This window comes from Poecile atricapillus, chromosome 1, assembly GCF_030490865.1.
Source record: "Poecile atricapillus isolate bPoeAtr1 chromosome 1, bPoeAtr1.hap1, whole genome shotgun sequence".
Lineage (NCBI taxonomy): Eukaryota > Metazoa > Chordata > Aves > Passeriformes > Paridae > Poecile > Poecile atricapillus.
Genome location: NC_081249.1, coordinates 9,723,051 through 9,741,682, shown reverse-complemented (window position 1 = coordinate 9,741,682; position 18,632 = coordinate 9,723,051).

The window sequence follows — 18,632 nt, the reverse complement described above, 5'->3', positions numbered from 1 at the left end:
TTCAACATTTACAATTTTATGATTCTGTGATCTATTAAGTCTTGCTCAACTTGTGGGTGTTCCCTATGTATGGAATTAGTGCTGAGCTGTTCAACCTGCTGTGAGTCTTGAATAATATTAGCAGGGTCACCTAGCACTGGTAAGAGAATCACCATTTGAAAAGTTCATAACACTGCTCTTTTCTTATTTTTGAAAACTGTTCTTTAAGTGCATAATTTTTAAATGGTATAACCTGATCTATGTGTTTGAAACATATTTTGTACAATACAATTCCAGAGGCTCTTTGAAAGGAGCAGGGAGGTAACAATGGGCAACAGAAGGTGAAAATAATGAGGAAGGTTTGGAGAACACCTTTTCTCCTCGCAGAGTTCATAGATAGTTGTTCACTGTTTGGGTTTTTTGCCATAGACTCTTGGGAGGAGAATTTTTGCCTCCGAATTTTTAGGATTTTCACAAGACTTGATGTCCCACAAAAGGAAAATCTTTGTTCTCAAGACTAAGGAAAGCTGACAAAAACTCTACTTCTCCCAACACGTTTCAGGATTAAAAAAAAAAGGTGTCTAAGTGTGGAGACTGACTGGGATAAAACTTTCAGAAACCAGAAATAGAACTAATTCAGCACCATTACCTCTTCCATACCCCTTTGCCTGAAGTGATTTCTAAAAGCTGAACTCTACTCTAGCTTGTTTTGGGGAAATCCAAATATACAAAAACAGACTATTTCTGCTTTGGATTCTTTTCCCCTTCATGCATGTATAATAATACAAAATTATATTATATAATCATAAAATGCTCTATGCATTATAATACAAAAATGTTTTTATATTGTTATAATATGTAGCAAATATTATAAAATAAATCACTATTAAATAATGTAACATATATTCTATACCTGATACAGAATGATGTAATAATACTTCAAATATGGAAATAAATTTGCTATAACTGCTGCTTTAGCTGCGTCTACACTGGATTTTACTTTAAATCAAGCACGTATGGATTTTGAGAACTCTCCCAGCCACAGGGTATGATGACTTTTGTCCTGAGTATCCCTTGGTTCTCAGCTCTCACGGACAGTGGCTGGAACAGCATCCAGCCCCATGCTGGGTGCTGTAATCATTGCCTCCTCAATCTTGAACCTCTTGATTTGGGCCCATGGTACAGCTCCATCACTGACATGGCTTGACCACTCAGCTCTCAACTCCTACTGCTGCTCAAGCATGTCTGAAAACAGTACATTTCATTTTACAGTGGAGGCTTTGTCATGAAAACAAGGGAATAAGAAACACTCTGCAATTTACTCTGAAGACAATCTGCAGCCTTAGTTAGGTGTATAATGAGTACAGCTGAGACTGCAGTGCTCCTGAAGAACTCTGGATGTAAAAATAAACTTTACAGAGCAAAGGAATTCAGTGTTCAAGGATGCATTTCACAAATAAGATATTAACTTCTAATCAAGAAGAGAGACACCACAATCTTAAACCTGTCCAAGTATAGGAAATGCCCTATTTGGGGAATGTCAGAATTTCATTACATAAATAGTTATTAAACCAAAACAGAGAGCTTGTAATGCAACATAAAATACAGGTTGTAAACACATACTCCACAATGCATTTAATTTTTATTTCATTTTCCAGATTCACATCCAAAGCCTGAATGTAGTTACTGTTGTGTGAACTTAGCAAAGAGAAGCATTAAAATATTTTGTTGTTCTTGCAAAAGACATATTGAAAGACAAAGCAGATGAGTTAAAATCTAGAAAGATCTTGTACATTTGGATATACTGTCACTTGTCGATACACTCATAAATGCTCTCTTTCAAAATATATGTTACAGCCTGTGTGTATGTGTGAAGGAAATAACACACACTCACACAGAAATATACTTTCTTAATTAGTAATTTTCAAAATGAAAAGTGATTAATTTTCTCTTAGTTGTCATTTGAAACACATAAAATAAAATTTCAGAAAAGTGTAATTACAGATTTTTTTAAGCTACAAAACATTGCACCTTCCAGTATGTGGCTATGGCATAGGAGAAATAAGAAATGCATCTTGGTGAAATCACCTTGCTGTTCTATCTTGATGAAGAAAATGGTTAAAAATGCATGATGAAAGGCTAGATAACAAATTTTATACTCTAATTCATTGGAGTGGACTGTATCTCCCCTTTACCAAACTCTCCTTGTTTCTCATGCATAGAGGTGATTATTTTTCTGTGAAAGTATAGTGGGCGCTGCATTTTTGTCTCTAATCTGAAAATTTTAGTGTGTTGCCAAAATCGTTCTCTGAATGTCTTCTGTCTGATTTTTATTTTAATTGAAACAGGCTGGTAAAGTAATGCTCATACAAGCTGCTAATGTGTGTGTAGTTTATCTTCATTTAATGAAATGTCAGGTTTAAGACAGGAGAATCATGGAGTTTCCTAAGTTGTGAGAAGTTTCAGAATAATGAGATTGTGTTTCCAACATTGCCAGAACTGTTTGAACTTTCTGAAGTAGTTAGAAAGGTTGTACATGTGGTGAAACACTTAGCCCCTTTATAATTTGTTCCCTTTTAATTCTAAAAGGCAACTCTGAATGTTATGCTGTCACTGATCAGGGTGTACAATTCACACTAAGGCCACTGGGGGCTGGTACACAAATCAGCATTGGTGGATGTTCCCAAATAAAACTTGTTTCCAAAATAATTGAAAAATATTGTTTCACTGTGTAGTTCCCCACCACAAAAAGAAAAAAGAAAAACAAACCCTGTCCACTATGATTCTGTTTCTTTTTTTCTCCTTAGAAAATGCCAGAAATGTCTGTGTATGACCTTATGTGGGGAAGAGCACATTGCTGAATGACAGGCTTAAAAACCAACTTGCTGTAATTCCTACAAAAGAGGGAGAGAAATCAAAAGGCAGACAGGTGATAATTTCTGACATGGGGAGGAAAGTTCTCATTTTGATGCTCTTTTCTATCATAGAATCACAGAATATCCCGAGTTGGAAGGCACCCACAAGGGTCATTGAGTCCAGCTCCTGGCTCTGCACAGAACAGCCCCAAGCACCCCACAGTGAGCCTGAGAGCATTGTCCAAATGCTTTGTGAGCTCTGTCAGGCTGGTGCTGTCCTGGGATGCCTGCTCAGGTGCCCAGCCACCCTCTGGGGAAAGAACCTTTTCCTGATACCCAACCTAAAATATCAAATAGCCCAGCTCTCCTGTTGAATTATAGGCAAAATTATTTCAGCCTTTTGTGCATGGATTATTCCTGAACAGAGGTGCATGGAGATGGTGGAATTATGCCATGAACTGAACAGTAGGCAAACATAAAACAAAGAAAGGCTGCACTGCAGCAATACCACTGTACTCAGCTACAGCAGCTCAAAGGACTGCCTTGGAGACTGGTTAAGAAAATGACATCTCCCCTGCAACCCCCATCTAGGTTATTTTGTTGAAAATGCTGAAAAACAGAGCATTCTTCATAACAGGTGAAAGTTAAGTCTCCTGGGAGGCAATGAGACTCTTCTTGTTATCTTCATGGTTGTTTGCATTTATTTTCTTACCTTCTTTATTCAGAGGCACCTGTATATTTACCAATTTTGAACAAAACCATGAAAACATATATGGTAAACTGAAGCTTTCAATATAGCTCCAGAAAAAATTTCCCTTCCTAAGGCAGAGGGAGTTTCAGGACTTTTGACCTCAGTACTGTGAAGTACTGTAAATGTATCTACTTACAGTATTTTCTCATCTATGAAAGAAAAAAAAATAAAGCAAAACTGAATTTGAAATAAGCTAGAGGCATGAAATAAAATGCTATAAATACAATATATCTTTTATGTCACAAAGTTCATATGATTCAAAAGAGCTGTGGGGAAAAGGCTATTGAACTTTCCTTGGAAAGTGACAGAAATAAATCTCCTACTCTAATTTATCAGCCAGTGTGGGACTAGAGTCTCTCCAATCAAAAGACATTGAGATCTATATGTGAAGTGCAGGAAAAAGAAAGGGAAAAAGAAACACCCCAGAAGTTCTAACCTTGACAAACTCAGACTCACAGACTTTAAACAGGCAAAATAAAAAAGTTAATAGGCACTGTAATAGAAGAACATCAGTACTCTTTAGGCAGTCTCTGAGACACGTTGATGGGTCTATATTTATCCTTTAAACCAACGAGACACCATGCAATTATTCTAATACCATACTTTGGAAGTGGGAGAGGTTGTAAACAGTGGTATGATGATGTGGATGTCAAGGACTCACCACACTGGGTTCTTAGACCCTTCTCACCATTTGGGATTTTTCCTTTTATGTCCCATTGACACGGCTGGGAAGAGTACTTCAGCTGGAAGGACTTCCAAGATTTACAATACTGAATTGCTCTTTTGGAGTTTTAGCCATAAAACCCTGTACAAATCTTGCTGGCATTTGGGGCTGGGTGGGTGTGTACGATGCTGTGGTGATGAGGGCAGTGTCCCCACTAGGACAACTCCCTCAAAGAGCAGCAGCTGTGCTTCTGGGGATGTGTCACCCACACTTTTCCCCTGCAGGAAGGATCTGTCAGTACATGGTGGGCCTTGGCCAGTGCTCAGCACCCAAAATGTGGCAAAACAGGGTGACTGCTAAGTTTTGAGCTACTGATTAACAGTTTACAATAGCTAAATAATGTTAATGTTGCCATCGCCCTGGAATTAGTGTCATGAAGTTTGTGTAATGTCTCCTCTAATATTCATATAATTGAGCTCCATGAAGCATTTTTAGTCAACTTGTTAATTTCCTAATCAAAACAATGAAAACAGACTGCCAGATTTTTAACTTTAATTCTGCTTGGTAAGTTTCATGCATTAAACATCTTACAGGGAAGTTTGTTTTGGCTTGAACCACTCTGCAGTGCCACAAGCTGAGTGTCCCCTGAGCTCCTTGTGCATTTTTTAAAGATCTCAGTGTTTCAGGTAATTGGACTGGGAACTGTTTCCTGTGCACTGGTTGCAGATTAAGGAAATTAAGGGTGCACCAGTTAGAAAGGTGCATTTCTGATTTAATTTGCTGTCTGGAATGACAGAGCTATTCAATCAATTTCGGAGCATTGCTATAATTCTGGAAAACTGCCAGCCAGGGAAGTATAACTAAATTTCTAGCTGAATTTGAAACAAACAAAATAGAACAGAGAAGCAATTGGCAGTGTTTTAATATAAAACAACTGAAAGTTTGCAGAACAAGCTAACTTCAATAGGTGTTGACTTTTAATTAAAAGAGGAAGTAATTATTTTTAAAATCCTTTCTTTGCAAGGCATCTGTGGAAAAAGAAGATGACATGCCTTTTTTTCAGGAAACAGGAATATGAATAATATTGTTTTATAAAGAAAACAAAAGAAGCTTTACAAGTTGAGGGTAGATCAATAGGTATAAGGAAGTATTAGTTTAAAATTATTATTATTGCCTACTTGGCAGATTAAGTAGTAGAACAGATTGTTGTTAATGAGGATAAAGCTACTCTCTTTGTTCCTTAATATCCAGAAATGTAGTTTGTGCATCTTCTGGAAAGGAGTTTGAATGAATATGTATTAGACATTTGGTTGCTGTCATTTGATTATGTTCTCTTCTCCTTTATACTGAAGAATAGTAGTAAGGAAACTGGAGAACTGCATTAATGAGTTGTCCATTGTCTCAAAAGCAGGAATGCTGTAGCATGACTTGCCATTGCTGTCCTGCCTTGAATTAGGTTGAAATTTGAACAACATGCATCCAACAGAATTTTATCTAATGATTATAAAATCAGCCTTTGTCTGAAGTAAAAAACCCTGTCAGGTTTTCCTTAAATTCTCACTAGAATAATAATTTTTTTTTTTCTTTTAAATTCATAAATACTGAGAAGACTCAAAAATTTACAGCAGACATTTTAAGTTTTGATAGCTGCATTATGACTTGGCTCAGTTTGAAATACAAAGGAAATACATTTGGTATTTTGAAAGAGTTAAATTTTATAAAGTAAAAATATATATATAAGTACCTGGAGGGAGAATGTTAAGAGGCTTTTTTTGGTGTTGCTGAGCATTAGGACAAGAGGCAACTGACAAACTGGTGCACAAGAAGGAAAACTGAAATCTCCATGAATTTTGAAATCTCCAAGATTTAAGGCTATCAAGATTCTGTATGTAACAAAAGGAGAATAAAAAAGGAATGAGGGAAGAACACTCAGCCAATCACCCCAATAAAGATGCCAGGAATAAGCTTTAGGTTTATGAATAGGAAAAGAATTAGAAAGCTATATCTTACCTATCAAGAAACATAGGGCTTAAGCAAGATTCTCCAGAAGTCAAGCTGAGAGCTGAGACCTTACAAAGTAAAAGAAATAGTTAAAGAAAGAAAAATAGATAAAAAGTGGGGTTCCTAAGTATAAAGCCAGCAGGGATATCTAAGCAAATCTCCAGTCACAGAATCACAGGGTTGGAGGAGACCATCAAGATCATCGAGTCCAACCCAGCCCTAACACCCCAACCAGATCATGGCACCCAGTGCCACATCCAGTCTTTTTTTAAACACATCCAGGGACGGTGACTCTACCATGTCCCTGGGCAAACCATTCCAATACTTTTTAACCCTTTCTGTAAACAACTTTTTCCTAATATCCAACCTATATTTCCCTTGGACCAGCTTGAGACTGTGTCCTCTGGTTCTGCTGCCTGGAGAAAAGAGACCAACCCTCACCTGCCTACAGCCACCTTTCAGGAGTTGTAGAGAGTGATAAGGTCAGTTCATCCTCTCAGTTTTCATCATGAAAGTTTCAATGATATAAAGGTAATATGGAAAATGAAAACAGAGGTATTGAAATGACCCTGTCAGAACTTAAAGGAAAACTCAAAAAACTCTACAGAAACCTGAAAAATGCAGCAAAACAGATGTTAATTCTGGTAACAAAAATCTCAAATTGGGATTAGTGGATATAAAAGGGGAAAGCATTTAAAGTAATAAAAAAAGGATGAAGAGATTGAGAAATTATTACATCTAGGAATCTGATGTCCAAAGTATGCATATTTTTGGAATAAATTTTGAAGGAAATATTGCAAACTGAGATGTAAAAGAGAAATAAGGATGAAATGTAACACAGTTCACCTGAATGTAACATAGTTTACCTAAAGGAAATTGATTGCGCCTCTGAAATTCTTCCATCTTTGTATTTTCTACATATTTGAACTACTGAAAATTTGTCAAATATTGGTCCAGTTGAGGAAGATATAAGCAATTAATTAAAAGAAGATTAGGAAGTGTTAAAGCAAAGGCCTGTAACATCTAACTGCTGAGACTAAAGGGGAGATATTAGAATAGAGCTATTAACAATGTTTAGATTTTGTTTAATATTTCTACATTTAGTCTACTAAAAGAAAAAAAATTATAACAGAAAAAATATTAACAAGACAGAAGATGTATTAAATATTAATTTTAATATTCAAAATATATATAAAAGGTTTTTAAGAGCAGTTTACTGAAATTAAAGGGCTTCTAATTCTTAGAGTTTTGGATATTTGGGATGTAGAAAGAACAGCTTTCCAGTAGCCAACACTGAATATTTTTAAAAAGCCAAAGAAAGTCTCTAATTATTTATAATACTGTCCTCTGCAAGGTTATGAAAGTCACTGTATTGTGCATTATTTGTGGTGGCAAGTGGTTGGTTTTGCTCACTTCAAAAGTCCTGTACAGTCCAAAGCACCTTGGTGCAATGACCTAACAATTTACAGCTCTGAAAGAAAAGATGTTCTATAGATTTATACCAATTCTGACTGTAACTCTGGCTTTCCAACACTTTTCCAACAATGCTAAGTCTAAAGGCATTTTTCTTGCATGTGCCATAGGCCAACACAGCTTTCATCTCTACCTGAGCTGCCTTTCTCCTCAGAGTGCTGAGACTACCAGTTTGTGACACAGCACAAGCTCTCCTATAGCTCACACACTTCAGTTAGAGCAAAAAAAAAAGTGTTTTTAAAAAAAAAAATAAAAATTTTCTAGCAGATAGTTTTTGTGAATATGAATGATGAATAGCATTGACCAGTAAGTACCTTTGATTGGACAACAGTACACATAAATCAGAAAACCAAGGTCTGAAATGCAAATCAAAGCCACAGGACTGATGTGGAAAAATCCCCCAGAAATAAGCATAAAAAGTCTGCCAGGGAGCCGTCAAGCTTTTCAGTTAAAATTCCCTAAGCAAAGACCAGGAAGAACAAGCCAAGACCAGAAGTGATTAAAGTCATATGTTCTTGAAATGATATTTTCCAAACTATTAGCATCTTAAATTTCATCTCCAGGGTAGAGTGAAAAATGAGCCAAGTCTTTTCAAACATACTCCTTTAATGTATTTAGATATGGCACAAAAGAAATTAGTTTCTTTCTTCATGTGATTGGCAGCACCAATAAAAGATACACTCTGACTTTTAAGAGAAATGCTCCTTACAGTTGTAAAATTGCATTTCTCAGTGTCTGCATACACTTTCTTTAGACGTCTCTAATCTTAACAACTGTTACATCAAGTAGAAAATGTTACCTGATTAAACAAGCTGTTTTCAGGCCTTGAGAACTGATGAAAATGCTTTGCCCCAAGTCTACAGCACCTTTGTACATTTTTTTCTGTGTTGTTTCCCCAGGGAAACAAAGCAAGCTTTGATCCTGAAGCCAAGTGAAGGTGATGGTTTCCAGTGTCAGCTCACTGATGTCAAATAAAGCACACTGGCATTTCTGTCTTTCCCTCTTTGAGGGCACATAAAGTGATCTCTTCATTGTCTTTGGCCAACAGTTTCATTTAGTTTGTCAAAACTGACCAGCTTTGAGATCTCATGTTTCAGTCAGACCAGGAATTCTATTTACAGGACGGCAAAGATAGAAAAAGAGAAATGTAAAAAAGAGAAATTTCACATGTTTAGGACACAAGATATGGTGTTGCATCCCTCCTCAACAATCCCTCCACAATCCCTGGGCCTGGTCTGGGATCTTGGGAGCTCCTGACGAGCCTTGACCAGAGCAGTTGGGGATGAAGCATCTCTGACTGTACCAGGTGCTCTTCCACGTCACAGGTGGGACCAGCACTGAGTGTAACAGGAACATCAGCTGCCCAACCAAGGTGGGCAACAAAGGATAATCACTCATCCCTGATGGCCTGTTGTTATCATGAATCTATAATAAGTCATTGCTATAATTGTAGTAAATCCTGTTTAATCACTTTACGATTATTAAATTAGTGAATGATTAAATGCTGCTAAATCCTTTTGCACCCTTGTCTTTTGTATTTGAAACCTTACTCTTTTTTCACAAGGAAAATAATTCTAAATTGACTCTCATATGCATTTCTTTTGTATGCTTTATCTATGCATTAAGTAATAAAGTGAGCTTTACCACTAAACTCTGATAAAGCTGCACTTTCACAAATTCAGATTAAAACTTGTACTTTGCCAATATCTTTGATGGTGATTCTCTAAGTGAAAACCACTAATTACTGAACCACTAACCACTAAAACCACTCATTAATGACACAAGGCCATAAGAACAGACTTAAATTAGTTCAAATATGCAGTGAACCTTAAAATCTGAATTACCCCACGGTATGGTTTTTTGTCCATCTAAACAAAGAAGAAAGGGACCTGCTTACTATTGTTCTCTTTGTGGTGTAATTTTTAGTGTGTTGTACAGATATTTTCAAAATTGCTAAATGTTATTTTGTGGCTGCTTGTGCTATAAGTATGTATTCTTGTGAAATATGAGTGGGAGATATTAAGGAAATGTCACTCCTGGAGAAAAAATGGAGAAAAAGCATTGCTGACAAGCATTAAAAAATTGTGTAGGAGCTCAAGACCATCTCTGCATGAGATTTGACATACCTTAGCTCTGCTAGACACCACAATGGTTAAGAATAGAAAGCAACAGTTATCTAAGCACTAAAAGTTGTCTTCAAGGCCACAATTTGTAGAACAGAAGAGACACAGTGTTATTTTCTTCCTTCTTTCAGGGCTTTGAGAAGACTTTCAATGATGTTATTCAGGTCATGAAAGCAGGAGCAAGTCCTCCTCCAGCCTGTGCTTCTAGTCTGTGAAGTTCTAAGCACCCTGTTCCTTTCATAATGATTTTTTTTTTTCCTTTGGGATCTGATGCAATACATAACAGAGGAAAAACGAGGAAAGACTGAAGAAAGAAAAAGCCACCAACAGCAAAACTGAAATGAAGAAAATTCACATTTAATGTAGCATATGTGTGGCAAGAAAGTGTTTTTATGTTTGCAGGTATGAATCTGAAGACTGATGTAACTGCCCTTTCAGGCACTTCTAATCAGGAATATATTGATCAGTTCAGGAACAAAAAGGCCTAATTGTGAATCACCCTCTTATACAGAGATTCTTTCTCAGTAGCTCAGTGTGGCAGCACACATGTAGTACAAGGGCATTTCATGTATGTTCTCCTGCCTAAGCAAGAAAAATCTTATTAAAATGTCATCGTCTTCTTGCTTTTTTTTTTATTTTTAAAGACAAAGAAGAATAAAATTCCAAATGTTCCGTTTTCAGTGTTGCAACTGAACCAATAAAGCTGCAAAAGCTCCACTGTCAGGATGTCTGAAAATCAGGGATGCTTCAGAAATGGAAATGAAGGATATTTTCTTGAATTTCAAGTTTCTTTCATATAAATTCCTTATTCCTTGTGCCTGCTTTGAAAGGTCTCCTAATGAATGTGGAAAACAGAGGACAGAGTTATGCCACAGGGCTGTTCCCATGCAAACAGCAACTGTGGGATTTCTCTCTAACTGAGCACAAGGTAACTCATTATCAGAGTCTTCAAAATTCCTACCAGGAGTATGCACAAGAGAATGTGCTTAAGGAAACAAAATTAGAAATGAGGCCTATAGCATTATCATTTCTCATGCCTTTAAAAAGATAATGCAAACACTACTATACAGAATAATTTGGATGCATTTTTTACTATGCCTGGCGTTCTCAGAGGCTGTAAAATCTCTTTTTCATGAGCAGCTATAGACATGGATTTCACAGAAAACAAATTTAAAAGAATAAGATAGAAATCTCTGCTGTTTCAGATCACAAAAGTATTTTAGAAATATTTGGAAGTAATGGAGATAACAGAACAGTCTTGGTAAGCCTGATACTTAGCCATCATTCTTAATAAAAAAACAAATACTACCTGATCTAGTAAATTTATATTGCAGCAATTATGGAAATGGGGCAGGCTTATTTTCAGTCAATATTTTAAAATGTTTTGTCTGTCATATTTATTCAAAATATTCATGCTTCTCTGCCTCTAGCTGTGAAAAACAGGGGACAGAGAGGTGTTAAGGAAAAAACCCATTTGTCTATGACAGACAAAATGTTGACCATTTGTTCTTTACTTCAAATATTTAAGCCTGAAATTCTTTCCTGTCCATTCTTTGTTCTATTCAAACTTTTATCATACAGGGACTCTTAAACTTTGCTGAAAGGCTTGATTGGCAATGGGCCAGGTCCCTAGGTCTGCAGCTAAATTAAATAAAATAAAGTACATTGTCTCTGCTCTAATACAGAAAGACTGTGTGACTCAGATTCATAATATATCAAGTTGCCTACTGAAATTCTTCCAGGAGATACATAAACACATGCTTAAATTTCTGTCTGGAGCTTAATCACGTTATTTCCTTTGCCTTTAGTGGGATTAAATCACGTGTTCATTGCTTGTGATTAAGCACTTTCCTCCCTTCTGGTGCTTTCTTCTCCCAGTGCCAAAGGGTTCCCCCACAGTCAGGACCACTCCAAGGAACATCAGCACCTGGGAGCTGAGAGCACAATCGACAGCTCAATTCACCTGTGGGGAGAGTGGGGCCTGACATGTGCACCCCTGTGGGCTGAAATCAGAGAGCTCTTGGCCATGTGCACCACAACTCCTGTTCTGCCCAGTTTTTTCTTACAAAAACCTCCTGGGGTGCATGGTAGGGAACACGGCATTGAGCGGGTGTACCATATCCCCTACCATGCACCTGCTGTGGGGAAAGTGGAGAGGTACAATGGGGTGTTAAAAACCACCTTGAAAGCACTGGGTGGGGGATCTTTCAAAAATTGGGAGCAGCATCTAGCAAAGGCCACCTGGATAGTTAACACCCGAGGTTCCACCAACCGAGCAGGACCAGCCCAATCCGAGGCCCTGTATATAGTAGACGGAGACAAAGTCCCAGCGGTACATCTCAGAGGTTTGTTAGGAAAGACAGTTTGGATCAATTCTACTTCGAGTGCAAACAAACCCATTCGTGGGGTTGTTTTTGCTCAGGGACCAGGCTGTACATGGTGGATAATGCAGAGAGATGGAACAACACAATGTGTACCTCAGGGAGATCTGATGGTTGGGTGAAGATCATGAATGAATGCCCTTGTCTGTACATAATGTATGATTTGTAGAGTAAGAATATATATTAATTTTGGTAATAAGCTGATGATATAGGGATAAGGGGTAGAATATCCTGGGGTGACTTTATGATAGTGGTATCCCAAATTGCCTGGTTTATGTTATATATTAATTTCTGCACCTTTAAGACTGGCTTTGAGAGCGAAGGGTGGGAAGAAGAAGCCGCAGTTTGTGTTAAAGAAAAACATCACTCCCACACATCTCGCTCCTGGACTGTGGTGTCTGCAGCACGGACAGACAGCGGGACAGAGCTTCTCCCTGGCATTTAGCTACCTAGCTGAGGCAGAGGAGTTCCCTGGACTTTTTTTTCCCTTTTTTTTTTGGATCTGTGCAAGCCTGCTCTGGACTGAACACCCAGCCAAACCCCGGGAGCTCACGCCTGTGGCCCACCGGGGCCTGGGGTTTGGCACTTTCAAGCGCCGGAGGGACTGATAAGAACCTGAGTGAGCCGAGCTACACCACATGGAAAGGACTTTTCTTCCTAGACTTGCCATCCCATCGAACAGTGAGAGGGTTTATTGTTGAATATTATTCAATTTCTGTTAAATAGTTTTTTCCACTTCTCTCCAAGGAAATCTCTTTTTTCCTGAAGCAGCTGGGGGGAGGGGTAGTTTGGATTTTGCTTTCCTGGGGGAACCCCATTTGGAGGCTCTCTCCCAAATTTGCCCTAAACTAGGACAATAAAACCAAAGTATGCAGAGAGATCACAAAATCATCCCAAACCAGAGCCACAGAGAAACAAGGTGCACACATCAGTAAGGTTTATCTGGCACCCCCTGAGCTGTGCCAGCAGTGTGGTTACATTTGCATTCTTCTTAGGTTTTTTGGTTTTTTTTCCCTGTTCAGTTTTCTGACCTCTATTTCACTTTGATTTTCCACCAATATTATCCTGTATCCACATGGCTGCCACATTTTTGCACAACGCACACACATTTAGAATCAATAGAGAAACATCCCAGAAATGCTTCAAAACAGAAGACTTTTGAAAATAATATGTTGAATTCAATTAACTGTAAAACAGAGTCCTTGAATAGCGATTCCAAAGAGCTATATTTTTGAAGACCAACACAAAGCTTACAAAAATTGATTCTCCAAAGGTCACTTTCATCTTCTTTTCCCAGTAGTTGCGGAAAACAGAACACTCTACATCTCTAAATAAAAAATAATTACAGAGGAAAATAAAAGTATTCTAAGTTCTTGATGCTGCACATATGAGACTAAAACTGTCTTTAGAGACTCACCTAATTGCAATTCATGAGAAACCACTTAAATGAGCACTAGGTAATTCTTTGAAAGAGCTCTCAAACTTCCTGTACTACTTGAAAACTTGTTTTGGGTGTTTTAGAGACCTGAACTCACTCTATTGGTTTTCTGGCTAACTTAAAACTAAATTTTGAAAGCTACTTCTGCAATTTCCAGGTGCATAAATCCATGTAAGAGTTTTTTTGTTTGCCTTTTGGTTTTTGACCAGCTTTTAAAAAAGTTATTTTTTTGTGTTTATAACAAGGATTTCCAGCGTGTTCCATGTACTTTCACTAAATTTGTGATCTATAATTATCTATAATCTATAATTATCTATACTAATCACAAACTGCATCACTGTCCTCATCCTTGTTCATGCAGGGAAACATTTGTAGGTGATAAATGCAGAGAGAGATGAGGGATAAGGAGAGCTCTGGCTCTTCAGGCAGAGCTTCCAAACAAGCTGCAGTTGGATTCTGAGGAGCATTCCTGGAATTCTGCAGGGAGCTGTGGCCCAGCCTGAGCTCATGTGCTTCCTCACTGCTTCCTGCAGAGTCTTCATGTTCCACAAGGAAAGTTCAAGAAAGATTTCTAGAGATTCAGGGCAAGGTCTGGAACTGAGTGTTGTGGCCTTCCCCCAATTTCTGACAGCTAAAACTGGGTGCTTCCAACAACTACTATCACACCAGCTCCAGGTGTGGATTATTTTACCGCTGGATAAAGAATCAAGTTGGTGAGGCAAAAGTCTGTGACACTGAGTCCCCAGTCTGGCAGCATCCTTATATGACCTTGGGTAAATCACTTAAATATTTATCCAGAACTTTATCTTCCTATTTGTGCAGTGGAGTAGTTTCTTGCTTCTCATATGGGTAAATATTAAGAATTTCAGTGCACTCAGTGATAATGGAAGCCATTAAATACCGAAATCACCAGCTCTGCATTGATGTATGATCCATCTATTAGAAAGAATACCTTACAAACATAATCAGCAAAATATCTTTTGCTCTATTTTGGAAATACTTTTGCAATTATGAGGCTGAAACTAATAGAAGTTGCTTATGTTTCCAAGGTAGATTTGTACTTAACTCTCTTCGGATATAGACTAGCTATTCCCAGAAATGTAACTGGCTTTATTCCTTCCAAAATAAAGTGGTATTAATAGTAGTATAATTGTTTATATTATCCACAGAGCAATCCAACCTATGTCATGACTCACATGGAACTTATTCAGAGCATTTGCATATCTTCACATCTTCCTATTGTCCCTTATCTATTACCTTATCTGTCTCTATTATCTAAATAATGCAGGTTTTGTAACTGCTGTGATAATGATTTTTTTTTCCTGCCTTGAGTAATTGGTTGTTCCTTTCTGATGATTTGCTTGCTGAGATGAAGTGGCCAGAGCTGGACACAATCAATGAATATATTATTTTCCTTTCTGAGGGAACAAAAACATCCTAATAGGTAACTTGTTTTCTGATGGCTTCAGACCTACATAAGCACAACGCCTAAATTCAGCTTTTGGGGTTGTTACACAAGCAAAAAGCCACATTAAAGTTACATGAAAAATTACACTCCTGATAAGTCTTTTAAAACGTATCCTAATTTAAGGAAACACAAATTGTTCCTTGTAACACTTGTCCTTAGAAAGTGCTTCTCAAACAGATGAAAGAATGAAATGTAAATAAATGGTGTCTGAATACTTAATATGTCATTAACATATTTCACTGTGTTTTAACATCCCCCAACTATTCACAGGGCCTTCGAGATAGTTCCCTCCCTATGTCTTTGTCACCACAAAATAATTCTTGCACACGGTGCACATTAAGCCTCTGAAAGCCCAAAGGACAAAGGAACAAAACAGTTTCTGTTTCTCCTTATTCTGCTTTTCTCCAAGGGCAATGGCATAAATTAGCACAGCCACACAAGAGTCCATAATCACCAAAGCAATACAAATTGCTCAATTGCCCTTCTCAGACCAGCTCACCAGAGCTGCGCCCCAGCAGGTGCGCTGTGACAGGATTTATAACAGGAGAGCTACAGCAAGGATAGCCAGACAAGTTTAGTTAATTAACTAAGAATAGCACCAATTCCAGAGAGCACTGCCTCAAATTTCCCTGTCAGGGAATTCTTTAGATCTTGGAGTATCAGCTTTCTCTACTTGCTACTAGGTTTTCTTTTCTTAGTACATCAGAGCTTTGCGCACCATCTGCAACCCCACTGGAAAGCAATTTTGCAGCCCTAGTTTGCAGTGCAGATCAGCACTGCACAGGTCATCCCTTCTCAGCTTAGTCTTGTGCTGATTCCACACACTCATCCTCTAATTATGGTCATCCCCACAGCCTTCTCTCTGTCTGATTGCAAGTTTTAACAGTGTTGAGTGTAAGTCTTGCTTATGATTTTCAGAGATATCAGAATTTAACAGAGCTACTTTACTTTTTTTTCCCTTTTTGGTCTTTCAACCTAAAATTTAGGTTTTCCCATGATTTTACAGGAATTAATTTATTAAAAATTGAGACAGTATTTCATATTTCTGTCAGGAGATAAACTTCTGCCTGATGGTTAGGGCCATTTTCACCTGTGCAAGACATGGCATATTCTGGAAGCATTATTCAACCCTTTCATTGCAAGGACAGTTGCCCTCTTGCCAGAGTGAAGCTCAGTTAGGAAAGTACATTTCCACCTAAATTATTTATATCTCTTATAAAAGAATTTTATGAGATAGAATTGTATAGAAGTTTAAAAATTGCTTTCAGAAACCACTTAAGTTAGAAAATCATTACATATTTAAACAGTCTGGCTTTGCTGCAGTGTACTTGGAGGCAGAATGGCAGATGCTGACTGACTTTTATTGGATTTCAACCAAGCCTTTGCTATATTATCATGGCATTTGCTCTATTATCATATGAAAATAATTTGCTTAAAATACTCTTAGTCTACTAAGGTATCCATAATTTTGATTTTTTTTAAAAGCAAGCCTAGCCGTTACAGTCAGAGTGTTAGAGTGTATATGTAAAGTCAGTGTTGTACATTGATAGCAGCTACCAGAAAGAAACAAGTTCTGAAACCATCTGAGAACTTTTCTAGATTCGTGGCTAAACCCTACAGAGTTTTTCCAGAAGAAGAAATCTCACATGATGGGGAATATTGTCACAAGATCTCTCAGGAAACCAAGATGGTTAGACTTCATCATGTGTTTTTGCAGTGAAACAGGTCAGGTTATTATTAAAGATCATAATTTCTGAAGCTGTTAGAATGTTTCTGGGGCAGTTCTGTGACCTGGCTTCTCTTCTTAGAGGAAAATATGACTCCCTTCAACATCAGAAGTTTCCCAGAGTAAGTAAATATACCTGTATGTGTACATACAAAGATTAAAATCAAGGTGTTCTGTAAAATCCATATGAATTTTAAATACTTTGGTGCAATAAAAAGGTGGAAGAAATTTTCTGAGAAGTTCTTCAAGATCAACCCTTTATTGTCTGTTTCTAAAATAAAATATTTTCAGCATTACCATGACATATGAGAATGGAGTACACTTTAGTATGAATCAATATAATTTTTCATTGTCACATGCAATGGGCCATATTATTTACATTCACTCAACTAACAAGATCAGTCTGCAACCATATAATTTTCCAGTTCAGTAATTTTCTTTTTTAACAACACTTAACATTAATAAAGCTGTATCCACAAAAGCATTAGATGTATTGGACATAAAATAAACTACATTTTAACAACCTCAGCAGACGTTGCCAAGTCCTGAAGTCAGCCAGGACTGCACAGTCTCAGTGCAGAAAATAGCATTAGAGGGAACAAGAAAGACTTTGTCATTAATGCTGGGATTATTTACTTGAGGTGCTTTTGTGGAACTGTTCTTCAGCTCCCTACGTGTCACTAAGCTCCTTGGGTGAGACACAGACTCAGTCACATTTTCACTGCTATCAAAAGAACTCCTCCAGAGGGTCTACAGCTGCTCCTTACTTCATATGTTCATTTAATTGTATGCCATATGGGGTCAATAAATGTACATGCTATGGATAACTGCAACAATTTCCATCCCAAAAGTCTTGAGCAATGTTCCTGCTAGGCTGTGAGAGCAAGGCAAGCTTTGCTGTAACACACCCCAGGCCAGTTCCCAGGAAGGCTGTTTCCTCTGGCAAAAGGAAATCCCAGGGGATTTTCAACTGGCTGTGTTACCTCACTGGGGTTCCAGCAGGCACACAAAGATGAATTTCCCAAATGTTGTGATAAAAAACACAAGCAAACAGATAGTCAGGCAAAGAGAAGGTCGTGAGTTTCCAGGCTGAGGTACAATGAGCCACAGATACTTTTTCATATAGAAATATCCACAGGGTGAAGCACACTCATCTGCTGTTCCCTTATGTTCTTTTACTCACACTGTGTTCACAGTTTGGTTTTGGTTCTGTCCCATGAGATGCTCAGTGTCAAACAGAAATTTGCTTTATGCTGTGACTGAACTCCAGCTATACCTTGACACTGAACAGCCACTGCCTCTTGAGAGATATTTTTTCCCACACAAAGAAGATAAGAGATAACTATTTAAGTCTTTTGTGCTACTGATTTCTCATCCTTTGAAATTAAATCATAAATAAACAAAAAAAACCCCAAACAAATAAATAAATATGATAAAAGGGACTTCTCTTTGCAAGAATGTGGGAATTGCAGGAGTTTATCCCACATACAATGGGATAAATGGGATGAATGAGTTGAGGCTTTTTGGGTTTGATTTCTGAAGAGAATAGGGTAGGAGGTGGAATTTACAGTGATTATATTTCAATCTAGGTTGGCTAATATGTGCACATATTTTTATAATTAGAGATGCTAAAAAAATTTTCAAAGAGAAAGGACAATTTACAGCAGTTCTGACCCACATCATCAAACTGGACAAAAGAAGAAAGAGAATGCATTTTCCCCAGAATATATTTAGCTTTAATCTGTCTGTATTTCTAAGAAAAAAGGAATAATT